General features: G+C 44.7%; 1 long non-coding RNA gene across 1 annotated transcript; it reads right to left on the bottom strand.

Moving 5' to 3' along the window:
• Nucleotides 1–985: 985 nt before the first annotated feature.
• On the bottom strand, nt 986–12,407 carry LOC144169106 (uncharacterized). Its single transcript, XR_013322363.1, has 3 exons — nt 12,016–12,407; nt 11,462–11,604; nt 986–2,229 (listed from the first exon to the last, which is right to left on the bottom strand). It is a non-coding gene; the product is annotated as an uncharacterized LOC144169106 (long non-coding RNA).
• Between the last annotated feature and the right edge of the window lie 4,068 nt (nt 12,408–16,475).

Genomic DNA, 16,475 nt, shown 5'->3' on the forward strand with positions numbered 1-16,475 from the left:
AGGGATGGCGCACTCCATCAGGTGGTGCTAAATAATCTCCAACCTCACCAGCTTCACTTTGCTCACAGAGTGACTGTTGGCATGAAATGCAGTGGCTGTACCAATAACAACCGACCGTTCTAGTTAGTATTTATATCACCGGTCAGCACCTAGAATACAATGGCTCATCCAGACCTGACTCTCACCAATGGAAAAGTCAACGTATACAACTAAACCACACGGGTACCACACTGTCTGGCTCGACTACCATTATTAATTTTTGAGCATTCCCATTAATTCAAACATTCGTAACCTTTACCGACCTTGGCTCTACATGGAGAAGCTTTCTTTTGGCGTGACGGTCATTTGTGCACATGCGAAATTTGACAGGAAACGCTTGAGTTTGTGCAAAGCATTTCCAAATTGGCCATTTAAAGCACGGAAATGCCGTCGTTCTTGCACGGGAGCATAACAATTTTCCAGCTGCAGGAGCACTAGTTGATCCAAACTTCTTCAGGGGCTGCGGCTCTTTCACATAAACTGTGCCACTCATGTAGCACCGTCCTCAAGGTGGCTCGCCAGCCCTACAAATGGCAAAGTTGGGTATACGAGAGTTGGCCCTGGTCAGGGCCGGCGATGAGAACCGTACACAGTTATCTTCGTGATAAATTTTGAGCCACGCCCGTATACCAAAGCGATAAGAACCAAACAAAAAGAAAATGCTTTTGCCATGCCGCTGCTGGCCTTGCTCAGCTGTATGCAACAGTAAACCATCGGGTTGACTCAAAGTGCAACACAAGAAAATTGCGCAGGATCTCATCATATTAAACAGGATGAGAGCGCGACAGCGTCTTTTATGGCTCGGTTTGTTGTCGAGCGTTCCGCCAATGCCGCCTATAGCCTACAATCCCAACAGTGCACTCAGTGCAGCCACTAATTACAGAATCACTATCCACGCTGCTGCGGCACTGCCTCGACTGAAGCAGAGGGCCAAAAAAGACTGCGGGAGCAATTTATTTGAATGCACATTTATTTTTGTGTTGCACGTCTTACGGAGCGTGTTGCAAAGAAATCGGAATTGACCAAGCGCCAAATGTTTCTTTTTCTGCAGCAGTATATGCAACAGTGCACACCAAGTGCTTCTTGTTTATTTCTTTCTGGTCCATGCCATGGAACAACCATCCATGGAATGCCATGGATATGTGCACCATTCTGTGACGTGGAATGTTAGGAATGCATTAGGAAATTGTCAGCTGTTGTGGTAGCAAGTAATATTTTCGCATTTAGAAAGCGATTCCCTGAAGCACACTGTCGAGCCCACAGGTGTACTTGGCGCAGTGTCAATGAGCCTATAATAAGTGCAACAAACTGAGGAGGAGGCGAAATACCATTGACAACAGGCCGGACAAATAGTTCACAATGCTTCAATGGGGATCACAAGCAGCACAAGCTGGTGCACTGGCATAGGAAAGAACTAAAAAAGGCCAAACAAGGAGAAAAAAAAACATTTGGCATCGGCGAGCATGGGAGGTCACTGTATATAAAGTCGGTCGGAGCAAAACTGTTTATCATAAACCCCCTCTCAATTTTTTTTAAAACTCATTCCTCACTCCGCCGCTGTCATTAAAACAGTTGCACGAGGTGTGCATTTCTAGAGCAGCCATTTTTCTTATGAAGGCAAACAAAATTGCCTTCGTGCGCAAAGTCTTAGACAACATTAATGCACCAACTGGTTTAATTAGCTGATAGTCTGCAACTACGGTATGAATTACAGCTCAAGTATGGCTTCCGTGCATTAATCTACAAATTTTAACTGCTGTACAGAAAAGAAAGCAAGCTTCATTAAATATACATGCTGACAGCAATGTAAACTTGAAATTCCTTATAACAGAGCTAGAAATTCTTTCAGAGCTAAAATGATAAAATTCAGTGCTGAATGATGCAAGGCACCACTAAGTACTGTCATATGTACACGCTAAGAAAAAAGTTTAGCAATGTCAGTAACTCTTCGTAAAACTTTTCTTTGTGCCCTTTGGCAGGGCATGAGCAACAAAATGTCCCTGAATTGCTCCACAACAATCGCTTTCTTCTTGTTGCTCTGCAAGTGCCATGGCTCCAGTCCACCGCTCAAACAGATGAGACACTCTACCCCGCTGACCACGAACAGAAGTTCTTGGCTCGCTCCAGGGACACAACACCAGTGGTACCAATCTGCACCAAGTTTGTTGCTACCTGGCTTGTGGCTCCCTGCTGGCAAAAGAAAAAAAAATGTGCAGTGAGAGTTAGACAAGGGATTGCAGGGGGAAAAATCAATTTCTCCTTTTAAAGGATTGCAGGGCACACTGCGATTTCACGTATGCATAAGCAAACACACATGCACTCCTTAATGGAGGCTTCATGTCAATGAGGCATGGGTGACATAAAATTGCCCCTTTGGAAGGGAGGTGTGTTCTCTTCATCTTGCTGGATGGCATGGCCAGCATGACAAGGATGACAAAACTGAGGGAAGGAATGATGATGTGGAACAGAAACAGTGGCATTCTACTAGTTCGTAACTGTTGAACATAAGAAGCTGCACTACTTCATGACTTTCTTACATTAGTGAAGTCCACATCTTCTTGTAAGCAAAGTTGCGATCCCGCCCATTGTTCCCCACCCTCTCCTTAGCGGGGTGCGGCTCCTGCCCCGAGTCAGTGGCGGCTTTGACGGTGTGTAGTGATGCAAGTAGTACGGATAAATTTTAGCCCAAGCTTGGTAGGTGCCCTACCTTATCGAATCGCAATCTGTCATTTTATCAAAGTGTGGAGTCAATGGGCATGGAACAAAAAGTGACGTGCAAGACAGAAAAAAAGAGTAACAATGTTAGACCACACAGAAAACACAGTGCAGTAGAAACAAAGGACAAGGTGAGGCCAGGGCAAGAGCTAACTTTCGACAAATGCTTTATTGCAGGACCTGCACTTATAAAAAAATCTGGCTCATAATAGGAGAGAAAGAAAGGAAAACATCAAAACGAACAACGAAAGATGAGACAAAAACCACCACGCGCCGTCTACGCCAAGAAATAAATCTCTAGCTTTCGTTAGGCCATAGATGGTGTATTGATGCGTTGATCACCGGAACATGCCATCTCAGTTGCTTCCACTAGTTCTTTCGTCAGTCCAGACTGGTGGTAATGCAAAGCAATCATCTCGTCGTGCAGGGGATAACACAGGTATCCCGATACGCACTTTTTACAATGGTCAGCCCGCTGGCCGTCAGTGGCAACGCTGCTTACTTTATTCTTGTACTCTTAAATGGACATTCCAATATCTGCTTGTTTGGCCAGTATAGTCGCTGCCACATGAGAGTGAAATTTTGTAGACAGCATGATGCCCACAGCGTACCAGCTTAGAGCAGACCGGTTTTTGCACACGCGTTAGGCAGGGTAACCTGCACAAGCCCAAAAGCCTGTTCGGGGCTGTGAACAAGACATTGATCCCACTAACAGCCACCTGGCTGCCCATTGTAAAATGTGTGTATAGGGAAACCTTTGTTATCCCATGTACGACCAGACAATTGTTTTGCATTACCACTGCTCTGGGCTGACGAGAAACTTGTGGAAGCAAGTGAGATAGCATGTTCTGGTGATCAGTGTGTCCGTAAACTGTCTATGGCTTTATCAAAGCCAGAGCTTGATTTCATGGTGTAGGCGGCATGTGGCGGGTTTCGTCTCATCTTTTGTTTATTTATTTTTTTCTTTTCTCCTCTTATGAGCCAGATGTCTTTAAATGTGCTGACCCTGCAATAAAGCATTTGTTGAAACCTTGCACTTGTCCCGTCCTCGACTTATTGTTTTTACTGCGCTATGTTTCTCGTGAGAGTATGAACCAACACGCCCAAACATTTTCCCTTCTGTTAGACAGCATCCAGGGCATAACAAAAGTTCACAGAGCGAAAGAATGTTAAGTGAGCAAACGAGCTTTTCTAGGCAATGCCCAGGGGCATCGGGTATGCTAGGTACAGCAGTTTCTGCAAGAACCAACGGAGAGTGCAGTAACTGCACAGAGACGGCAGTAAGAGAAGGAGGCTAGGGTATATATAGTCAGGATCCAGCTTACATGGCCTTATCGTCTGGTGGTAGAGCAGCGTATCGCCTTTATCACCTTCCAATAGTTTCAGGGAGAGAGGCCATGTAAATCAGCTGATATTAGTGCTCATTATCACGCTTTCAGAACTTCGCAGAGTAAACAATGCCAAGGTAATCATGCAGTGTTGAACCCAGAATAGTGGCTCAACTAGTTGCACAAAACAAGATAAGTAACAGTCACTAAGCAGTGCTTAGCATGCTACACATGCCCTCAGCAGTGCTTAGTGACTGTTCGAGCGCTACCACATCGATTCACATTAGGTAAACAAATTTTTCTCATCCGGCATGCATTGCATTCTGTAAGCATATATGCTGGTGCATGTATATATGTGTGCCAGCTTATGTTGATTACAAATGCACTAGTGGCATAGGCAAGATACATAAACTTGTGTATAGCTTCCTAGCCAATGCATTTTGGCCTTGGCAACTACAACACACCCGAAGGTAAGACTAGCCAGATTAAATTGTGGTGGAGGAACTCCTGACGTTTGTACTGTGGATACAGGAAAATTTTGATATAGTCAGGTACACATCACATTTTCTGATAAAATGCGGCACTCTCAGCATTCAGCTGAGCGTCAGTGGGGTGCTGGTACTGGATGAATTGCATGGACATTGGAACGTAACGAAACCCTGCAGAGTATGAGTATAGCATTCCAGGTTACTCCATGTGAAGTAATACGTGATAGCTTAAGCAAAAAGCACCGTATTCGTTTGGTCGTGGAAGTCAACCAATGTGTAAGCAAGGTGCTCACTGCATGTTCCAAAACATGCAAACGTCTATTGCAATATCGTCCTGTCTATTATGTTCGGCTATTACGCACGCTTTCAGTGTTTAATGAACTTCTTATTTTCGCTACACACGCCTATTGAACGCCCGCACCACAACCAGCTGCGCCACCGATGCCGTGAGCAATTTTTGCGAGTGTCGCCCTCGCCTTACCGCGGTCCAATAGGATCATACGTTAAAACAAATTTACTCGTAAATTTTAACCCCATAAAAATCAGATTTAATCAAATTTAAATGTTTAGAGAATTATTCGATCACTGACTGATTCGCACAATCGTTACTCGCAAGACATCCAATCGTCATAGCATCGTCACTGCAAGTTCTTGATCGGAATATCGGCACATCGTAACGGTCATTCTACGTAGTTTTTAACGAAATCGATGCCACAAAGCAAGTTACACTGGCTGCAAATCATGCCTGAACATCCAAGGAGTACTATCAAAACAACGGCGCAACCGCAAACAGTAGGGCTCTTTGATTTCCAGTCTCGGACTCGCCGCGGACTCCCCGAGAAGCAGTCCGGCATTAGATTTTCCCATGTATCCCTATGACTTCGGGGAATCCTCGGACTACCCGCGGACTACCCGCGGACTACCCACGGTGAGTCTGAGACTGTAAATCGAAGAGCCCCAATGAAGCAACCAAGTTACAGCCACGGGACGTGCGACAATGCCGGTAAGCAGTTCGGCCTCTTCCACTGGCTAATATTAGTACTTTACACAGGTTAACTGTACAGAACCACTAGGCTCCGAAGCTTTTCCGGCTTCGGGTGCGTCACTTAAGCTCAAAAACAGCGTAATATAGACCGTAACTAATGAATAAGCGGTATTTGAGTTCGATAACGCAATTGCCGTAAGCATACATGGGCGCCGCCATCTTGAATGTTTGTTTACAACAAATTTACCAGACCAGCATTGACATTTCGCTAAATTTAGCGGCCACTTACAATTATTGCGATCTGAGTACTCGTTAAGCTTCAAAAAATATGAAATGGTAATAGAGAAAGCCAAAATAGCATGATATTACTCCACACAAACGCGAAATCCGCTGTAGCAAATCATGGTGCACTTGTAGCAATTGTAGAATGTGCTTGTAGCAGTTGCTTCAGCATGTAGATTGGCGGCAAATTTTAAATGCATACAAGCAGATTTGTCTACAGTGTTCGACCTAATCTCTTGTTAACTATTGGTGACAACATATTGTTATTTAGGTACGCTGTCTTTCGGTTGGTAAGCGCGCTTTTTTTCCGTCATGCCGCTGCTGCTGACTGTGTGGCTTGCTGCTAGTTTTCTTTCAAGAAAGCCCCGCATTTATACGTTCCTTTCTGTGTGAGCAGCCATTGGTAACAGACACGTTTTCACTGTCTTTTTCATGTGGTGCAAGCTATGTTCCATCAGGTGTATGTGACACCTGAGGTAAGCTTCCACAAATTTCTGCATTCTCCAAACGGGTGAAATAGAACAAGCTATGAATCTGACAAAAAAAAAAAAACCGGCGGGCAACCAAGAATAGCTTGTTTTTTTTTTCTTTTGGTTCAGAAACAGCGATTTCTTGTGTATGGTTGGAGCATTGTTGGAAAAATACACTGGTACATTGGAGTCCAGCCTGATGATACCTTTGCCCTCTGTGCACATAAAGCTGAAGTATCATTCGAAAACTCGGAATGCAAAATAAATGTGCTGAATACTGTCGGCAGACCAAGTGTGTTTTGTTCTTCAATTGCAGTGAGCTGTTTACGGTGTGTGATTTTGAGATTATTGGTAGCAGCATATCTGCATTGGGTGTGCTAAAAGTAAACATGATACAAAACTAGGATACTGCAAACTTTTCTGAACACTGCGCTAGGAATAATCATCAAAGAAAAAAAGACGGCTCAAGAAAACGATACTCCCTAATGCAAAATTTGAGCGCAGTGCAAACTGCAGTCTTCTCGGTGACAGCGTGTAGCTGCTGTGTCTCAGGAAGTGATCGTGTCATCAGTGAACACACGACGGCGGACGCTACTCTGGCATTTTCTCACAGCGCCTCGGTGCCACTGAGCATGTCTCGCGTGGCCTCTGCGTACTGCCCTCCCTTTCACACTTTCATTTTACTTTCCTCCTCCGCCTTCCTGCTTGCTCTATTTCATTTATCTCCAGTGCCCTCTTCTTCGTTCGGTTACAACAAAGTCGATGGCCACACGAAACCACAGGGGTCAAGCGGGCACTTAAAGCCAACTGCATTCAAAATTTCGACCTCTTGAAAACACCATTTCCGTATAGTCTGCTGAAAAAGAAAGCAAGATGCAATATACAGCGGCTGAAATACGCGTGTGGACGCCGCAAGCGGTCAGCAAAACTGGCGATTTTGAAACCGAAAACGAGAAGAGCGCAGCCATTAAAAAGTAGTAGAATAATTAAGTGAAGCATCAGTTTTACAGTTAAAAAATGGATGAAAGAAGTAAGTCCACCATGGGTATAAACATTTTAAAAATGAGATGTCTATTTATATGTTGTATTAGCTGGCGCAGAATCTAGCAGTACACCCGATGTCGAACCACATTCCATACCGAGACACGGTGCTAGTAACTCCAATACCTTCGACAAACATCACGTAAACTGATAGGTTCGCCTGGTGCACTGTCGAGGCACGAGTCATGAGGTCCCCAGACAGCTCCGATGAAAACCACGCAATCTGATGGCTTCAGCTGGGAGGCTATGGAGCCCTGCAGTGTTGTGGAGCCACCAAGGACTTGCTTTCGTTTTGTATGTTATTTCTCCTTGTAAGCCATGCTCCATGTGTACCCAGGGAATATAGTGGCTCTTCACTGCTTATAACACTAAATATTTATCCTCATGGAGCAGATAAGGTTTGCAGCTCATTAATACAGAAATAAATGTTGGCTCTGCCACATGACATGCAAACTTCCAAGCTTCACTGCATGGCATTTTCTTTAGTGTTAGCTTTTTTGGCACGACGCCGAAGCCATGCAAGAAAGCCTACCACAAAAGCCTTGCACAAGAGTGGAACTCTGGCAGCCAATGTTGGCTGAGGTGCAATGCTACCTGGGCATAAACTGGAAAGAAGTTTCCCATCAATATGGTGGTATGAGTGAGAAATCAAGGTTTATTACTTGCTGGAAATGCTTGCATTAAAGTAAAGGTCATACCAACCACTAACGTACCTAACCTCTTTTCGATGCCTGGAGCAAGCCATTCAAATGCAGTCGACTCTTGATCATCACCTAATTGGAATTTTCGGGTAATTGGAAGCAATGCTCTGGTCCCACCAATGTTACATTCAATTCAGTAGAAGAAATTGCTTGGTAATTTAAAGCTGAAACCCAATTTTTCAATTAATTGAAAGTTATTTCGAATAAAGAGCATCAAGGTGAACATCACATCTTGATAAAATTAGAAATTTTAAAGCGTCAAAACACCGCCGTGTCCTGCAATGTTGGCACCATCACAACCAAGGCAGCGCATAGCTGATAAAGCAGCCGGTCACTTGAGACTTGTGCCAGTGTAAGCATCTCTCTTTTGAGGCCCTCAACCTCCTTTGTTGCGCACAGCTCCGTGCAAAAGTTTGCGTGGTGAAAGCTTCAGGCTTCGATTTTCACCACAAGTCTGAACTATCACGGCAAGCTGTGTCACATTCGAATAGGCAACAAAACAAAACCAAGAAGAGAAGATTGTTGCGGACCAATGGCAATGCGCTATTGTGCCTTCTGTTTTTTTGTTGCGGACTTTGTACTAATGGTAGGCAACTGTATAATTTCTCTGGTCACAACATGTTGAAGAAACCGCATTTTCCACGGCAGGGTGTGCCAAATTTCATTCCGCTGCCTTGCCATACTGTCTTAATCTTTTAAGGGGCAACCACACGCAGCAACAGCGAAAAGCGACGTGAAAACTGTAACTCAATGGGTACACCAAACAGATAGCACGAGTGACAGCAACAAGTGAAAAAAATGATCAAACTGCCGCCAATGCGCTCCGTCGTCGTCGTTCGTCGCTCACTTGTGGGCTGCTTCTGTACAGCAAAAAGCAAGCGGCAGCGTCAGCCCGTCGTCTTCTGCTGTCGACTCCCTTAGCAACCTGGTTATAAACATTTTCGCTTGTCACCATCATCCACACTACCAGTTAGCTGTACCCATTGAGTTACGTTTTGCCGTCGCTGCATGTGGTTGCCATTTACTTGCCATTTTTTGTACCATTTTCCTAGCGATACATAAATATTCTAATGCCTCAGGTCCTGACGACTGCCTAAGTTATCTTTTTTGTCACTTTGTTTTAAAAACTCTATAAACAATGAAAAAGATATCTGTGTTCGAATATATTTGATTCATTCAATCCAGTCAGTTTTTGCTATTTGTATTTTATGCACAGTTCGAAATTTCCTGTTTGCATATCTCTTGTTAATATATTATGCAGTATTAAATGAATGAACAAGCTGACCAATTGTTCAAACTTTCTAGGGAATGTGAGAGCAGTTGAAAAAACCAATGTACACAGAGAACAAAATCTCACTGGTAATAATCGTGTGTAGAAACCAGGGTCAGAGCAAAAAAAGAAATGCCAAAAGCAGATATCTAACGCACAGTAAATGCCCCCAACGAAGTAACTTGTGATGTTTCCATGTGAAGGAAGAGAAAGAGCAGGCTCAGAAGAGGTTGGCACTGGACAACTACTTCTGAGCCTGCTCTTTCTCCTCCTTCACATGGAAGCATCACAAGTTTCTCCGTTGTGGGCATCAACTTCCTGACTACCTGTGATTTTGTACCCCTTCTCTCTCTTCTACCGTCTTATATTTTCTTCATATGCTGCATGGCCAAAATATGAAGTAAAAAAAAAAGTGGTTAGCAGAGGGTGGTACATGAAAATTCTAGTTGAAGGCTGTAGGATAAAGCGAACAGCAATAGGGATCTTGCGGTTGTTGCCATTTTAACCTCTCGTCACGGCAAACAAAAAGTCAGAAAAATCAGATGGTGAATGGCTTCAGCATATTAAGTTTCAGACGTCGTTATACACTGGCACAATAGGGTGGACGGCAGCACCACTGACGTGTCTGAATGATTGGACAATCTAAAAAATCAGTCTGTGACTGTGTACAGGTACCGTCATAAGTAATTGGAGCACAGGAGCTGTGGCCGAACTGTATCGGAGCGCCGTGTAGCTGCACCGGCGGTAAATGAAAGGGCGAAAACACGCATGTGCGCCTGCCGACGGCGATGACCCATCTATACCTCTCAAACCCCTTTTTAAATTTGGCTTCGAGCATTGCTCGCAGCACAGTGCCGCTCTCGGCAACGATAACAGAGACGATTCTGGCAGCGTCTCTGGCACACTTCCAGCTGCCGGAGAAGTGGCGCGCTGTCACGGGAATTTGTAGTGAGTTTTCCGTTCAAATATTTTTACGTGTGTACGCTATCAGCGCCATCGCCGAGACCAGTATGCTGCGAACAATGCTTGAAGCCAGGTTAAAAAAAGTGGTTTGAGAAGTACAGATGGGCTATCGCCGTCGGCAGGCGCGCATGCGTGTTCTCGTGCTTTCATTTACCGCCGGTGCAGCTACACGGCGCTCCGATACAATTCGGCCGCAGCTCCCGTGCTCCACTTATGACGGCACCTGTATGTAAAGATCGAAGTCAAACATTGCTTTCAGGATTAATTTTTCATCAAAGAATTTGGCATGACCTACTCGTTTGAAAGCACCTTTTGTCGCATGAAAGCTTGCTCACACCTATGACAATGCCACCAAGGAACAAGAGGCTTGAAGAAGACACCATTCAGTGGAGGGGTGTGAGAGAAGAAAACCCAGGGGCAACAAATGGATATGGACAAAGCAAGATAGCAGCAATTGGAAATGCAGCAGGCAGGCCTTAGTTCTTGTTCTACAGTGTACACAAATGGGCTCAGGACGATGGCTATAGCATGAGCAATGCGAGAAAAATTCTCGTCTAGTGATGTGAGACCGGCCAAGAAGTGCCCCGTGTTAGCGAAAAGTAGCGATTGCTACCTATTCTTTGATTACCTACGAGACTCCTGGAAGTTCGAAACCACACTTGCATTGCTTGAGAAAATTTCTGCTGAAGTGCAATTACGTTAGTAAATTGCAATCTTTAGCAATTCAATAACCTATAAAACGACCATGCTCAGCAACCCTTGTAGTGCGATTATAGCAATTGAAAAAGAGAAGCAGCTGCATTACGTACACTCAGCACCAACTGTCGGGAATCAAACGTGAGTGTGTTAAGTGGGCCCACCACATGCTACACAGTATTTGTTCATTGAAAGCATCAAGTATCTCTATTGCGCTTTCCCTCCAACAGAATAAGTCATGACATGCATTCCGTGAAATAAATTCCATCTTCCAACTCCTGCATACAAACGCTGAAAATTCTCCATTCTGTTTTTAAAAAAAATTAGAACAGAAATTGTGAGGACAGGTGCAAATTGTATCGACACACACACACACACACGCACGCACGCCACATATATATGCGGCTCCTCAACAGAAATATACTTGCACTGCACTGTCTACGAAAAACAGGATCGGGAGCACAGATTCGGCGAAACACTTACATCCGCAATGAGAACAGTGGCACCCTGTATGCCAAGGCATGGACAAGCAGTCTCTTGAGGTAGGTCTGGCTCTTAGAAACGCAGCAGGTCACCGATCAGCCACTCGAACACATGCTGGGACTGAGGTGGAAATTTATCAGCCCCTGTAACGAAAGCGCAGTGAGCGGCGTCTCGATGACACATGATACGAAATAACTGTCTCCGAAACATTGCTTGCTTTACATTTGTGCGTGCAATCTAAAACCCCTGTTCTGCTTACTACGGCTGTTAACGTAGTAAGCCTCCATGTAATAACTGCCACTAGTGGTAAGCATAGTGACACCACAGCAGATTCTAGCCAACAGTTACGCATATGAGTCTGTAAGTTAAAAAAGAAAAACATCACGACACTAGCGTGTGTTTCCGGTGTGCTTTCGCAAGAAATGGCACGTAGCTTATCCACTTTGAAATTAGCCTACACTTCTACCACGAACACTAAAGGCAACATCACCTTGTGTGTTTTCTTCTCCGTATGAAAAGGGCGATGTGACAATGTGACAAGTCTAAACACTTACCTCCTCACGAGCTTGTTGCTACCACCGACGTTGACGGCCACGAAACCGAGCTAGCGAAGTCTCCGACTTTGCGCCGTCGAAGCTGATGCGCAGACTGACGTGAGGCTCGGTAGGACCCTAGGAACTTCAGTTGGAGTAAAAGCTGCGATTCCAAACCACGAAGGCGCACAGGCCGTCCGGCCGCTAATTCGAAACGGTGCTGGAGAAGCAGGGAGAAGCACGGCCCGCGCGGACGGACAAGCAAGAAATGCGCAAAACAATGTTGTCAGCACGGCCAAAGGCCCTCGATTTTTCAGACCAAAGTTGGAGACGTTTTGAGGCAAAAACGACAGCGTTGCCAGCATAGTTTGGTGCGTTTAGGCCGATTTGGCGGCGGTCGCGGGCGGGTTTTAGTCGGATGCCCCGCCCGCAGCGTTTGCATACCGGATGTAAAGAAACGTTTCGTTTCCGGCTACGTCAGCCTACTCCGCGGCCATGATTGGCGTACCGGTTTTGCGGGGCCGTCGCGCGACGAGAGCGATCGGCTCCGCCGTCGCAAAACGCCGAAAAGCGACGGCCGGCTCGTCGCTTTGCGACGTCGCTTTTCGTCGCGCGACGAGGCGCATCGCCAGTGGGAATGTGCCTTAAGAGTCAAGGACCGCTTGCCCAAGGAGCGCTTCCCCGGTGTGGTATACGAGATACCTTGTGCAGACTGCAGCGGCGTGTATATCGGGGAATCGGGAAATTATAAGAATCGTCTGCAGCAGCACGCACGTGACGTAAAGAATAAGAGCGTCCGCAACAATGCTTTAGCCGAACACGCCGTCGTGAATGACCGCAATATTGATTGGGACAATGCAAGATTCGTCGCTACAGAAAAAGTGACAGCATCACGGCTACATCTGGAATCACTAATCATTCAGACCACATCTAACACAGTCAATCGTAACGACGGAAATCTAAACCCGATCTACGCACGCTCTTTGCAGCGATTATTCAAGCCCACTTAAACGACCCACTTCTGGTGATGCATTTATTGTGAACAAGGCTTCCGTGCTGGAAGCTGAAACGTCAGTACGTTTTGTTTGGACTGGTCGGCGTCTCTTTTTCGTTCCTAATCCTACATAGGTGAAACTGGAAATTTTTAAAAGAATTCAATAGCACCAGAACGATGTCAAAAAAGGCAATGCAAGCTGAAATGCCTTGGCGGATCATCACCTGGCTACTGACCACGTCATCGATTGGGATTCCGCAAGCATAATCGCATCAGAGAAGCGCCTGTCGACACGACTACTTTGAAAATCAGTGCATATTCAACCAACTAAAAACACGATTAACCGGTTGCGGGTTAATCTCCCCGAGATATACATGCGTACTCTGCGCCACCAAACCTATAGATAGTCGCGACCTTTCACCCCCTCTTCATTGTGAACAAGGGGCCCGTAGGGGCCCCAAGGCGTCTTTATTTGTTTTTTTGTTTTTGACCAGGCGAGTGCCTGCTTGTATTTCATCAATGAATCACCCTCCCCTGACGAGTTTTCGTCGAACCTTGGACTCTGTTAGGTGTCAGTGGATTTACACAGCCAACTTGTGGGGACGCACATAAGCTCTTAACAAATGAGCTGCGTAGTGGCTATGCACTAGCCATGGTTTTTATTAGTTACCTTGATGAATATGATCTTCTGTGGCAGTGCTTTAGGTAGCTCACTCGCACATTATTGCTTCGTTTTTTGGACATTGTGGAGTGTCCAATAATTTTTTGTTCTATTTCTGATTTTTATTGCAACTGTAACTATGTGAGGAGTCCCGTAATAAGTTTCTGGCAGTAATAGAGCACTACTGTGTGCATGAAGGCAGCCTAAATAAAAAAAATGGCTGCCTTGCCTTTGCTTAGAGGGGCCATGCAGACAACACACAAGTTTGGTTCATTCGACAGATTGCCTCGTTAGAATCATACTGACACCATTTTTAACGCACACTTCACTCGAATAAGCTATATAATTAGGAAAAAGGGAATGGTCATGCGACCCACTAGCTCATTTCCCACAGCAGTACCTATGTCATATGTCCCCAGCTGTGCGATTGGCTGAGGCTGGCAAAAGCAAACGCAAATGGGGCAGGCCTTATAAGCATGCCGAACGAGCTATTTGCGCTTAAATGTAATGCATATTCATTTTACAGCAGTAAAAATGGTGCAGTAAACAATGAAAGTTACGAAAATACGCGTAAACATACAAGTACCAATACGCACTGCTGTTGGTACGGCGTGCACTATGCTTGTTTTAGCTGGACAGCACTCCGCCGCTTTGGAGTTGGCTTGCACGGCACTGGCCGATTGGCATAGGCGATGTGGTCTTACGTGACCCTGTTTGTCGAGGATACCCTATGTTTCACAAAACCATTACTTTCTACAGTAACGAAAACAAGCCAGGTGCAGACGCGGTCAAAAACAAGGCAACGGCAAACGACGGTTCGTGGATGAGTATGGTTGCTCCACCTGGGAGGACTGATGGCTAGCAAGGCTGCAGACCCGAGTGACGCAGTAGTTTGTTTGATTACACGCACTTATGGCTTCATTGCTGACATCCCAAAAACACACGATATGGTGGGAGAATCAGACTTTAAACCTAAATTAATTTCTCAGTGAATGCAGCATCATTTGCTGCCGGTCAAGTGGTGGGGGCACTATAAAACAGGACATATTTCGAACGAAACGAACTTCTATGTTGTCCGAATGGCCCCTTTAATGCACTGTATTGTATTTTTGGTTCCTGTAGTGATGTCACCCGCAGTAGACAAAGTTAATGTCAGCGCTTTACCATGCATTTTTTTGTGTTTGATGGAAACAAATATAATACTCTAACCAAGGACTTTATCCGAGGCGTTCCCAACGTTTCGGAACCTACTTGGCTCCTTCATTAGAACTGTCTGTTTGACCAAGAGCAATAGTTCTACATATTGTTACGTGGCGCAGGACATGAACAATGTAATGCGGACTATGTATTCTGAACTATTTACATGGCGGGTATCGCCGAGCTCGCACCGGCTGCGCGTCAGGCACCTCCTCGTCGTCGTCGATGGAGGGACATTGGGAATTGTCCACTTGTTCGTAACAACATAAACACTTTTTTTTATTTGCTGCAGCGGATCAGAGGCGAGGGCACAAATAGGGGTAGGAAAGCTAGATATCTGTTCATCTTTCGCCGGCTTGCTTGGGTGTGACAACTGTATCTAGTTGTCAATTCCAATTTGTTGTGGTCAGTTTTTCTCAACTAAATTGTAGCTTTTTTTAAAGATTATGGTATGCTTCTGTGGGCCTAAAGGGTTGCCTCATTGCATGTTTGGCCTATGTAGCATTGAAAGCGGATATCTTGCTTCAAAGTGGAATGTCGGCCTAGCATCATGGTTCTTTCGTTGCTGCTCACTTTCATTCATGCCATTATTTTTTATATTATCACTTAAAATTAAAAGTTAACCAATCTGCTGTCATTTTAATTTTGTCACCTTCTTTATACTTTCTTTTTTTCCAACTGTCTGTAAGGAGTGACAATTCGTATTTTTATGATACCAAGGCGTCGGACTGTGCTAGTGGTACATGTTTGAATGGATGAAAAACCAGCAGAAAACAAAGGGTACGGAATAGAACGACGGGATAAGCTTGTCCCGTTGTTCTCTTTTAACTGTGTCCTGTGTGTACCGCTGGTTTTTCATCTTCAATTTTCATGAATTTGTTGAACAGTGATTAGTTTAACTGCTCAATCAATTTTTGGCTTGAAGGTTCCCTGTAGCATTGATATAAGTGCTCTCTGCTCTTTTTTTACCCAAGACCCCATTACCAGCCTTAATGAGATTGTCTTTTGTAGACATGAAGTTGAAATAAATATTTATTTGCATTGCTTTACATATTTCGAACGAATTGCTTGCTCACTTTCTTTCAACCCTGTTTCTTAATCCTGATTAAAGCATTTTTCTATGTTTATTTTTTTTCAGAACCAGGAAGGATGCTCATCCTCGGTTCTTGCTGAAGCACCAGTATCTGTACTTCACACGTGAGCTTTGAACACGCAGTACTTATGGTATGAAACATTTTACCAGTATTAGCTTGCTTTGTAGAGGTCATTGTAGATGTCAAAGCTCTCGACAGTGTAGTACAGTGTCTGGTGTAGTGCACAATCTCTCTATAACAGCACCGGCTGGGTGCTGTTGTAGAGAATACTTTTGTGGCTATAATACTTGAGATTATTTTAAAATGTACGTCAAATACTAGTAAGAATAGCTCTCTAAATTGGTGGCCATTTTCCTGGTGGAGGCAGAAAGTGAAAATGCCCATGTGTGGAGATTTAAGTCCACAATAAATATCCCAAAGTTGCCAAAGCTAATCCAGAGCCCTCCTCTGCGGTGCACTTAATATCCCATGTGCAGCTTTGTGTAAAAACAGCCAGAAATGTAAGATCGATTTAAATTGATTTTAATGTTTCTAA

The sequence above is a fragment of the Haemaphysalis longicornis genome, unplaced genomic scaffold (genome assembly GCF_048455015.1).
Source record: "Haemaphysalis longicornis isolate Haplotype H1 unplaced genomic scaffold, Haemaphysalis longicornis Haplotype H1 scaffold_1, whole genome shotgun sequence".
NCBI classification, from domain to species: Eukaryota; Metazoa; Arthropoda; class Arachnida; order Ixodida; family Ixodidae; genus Haemaphysalis; species Haemaphysalis longicornis.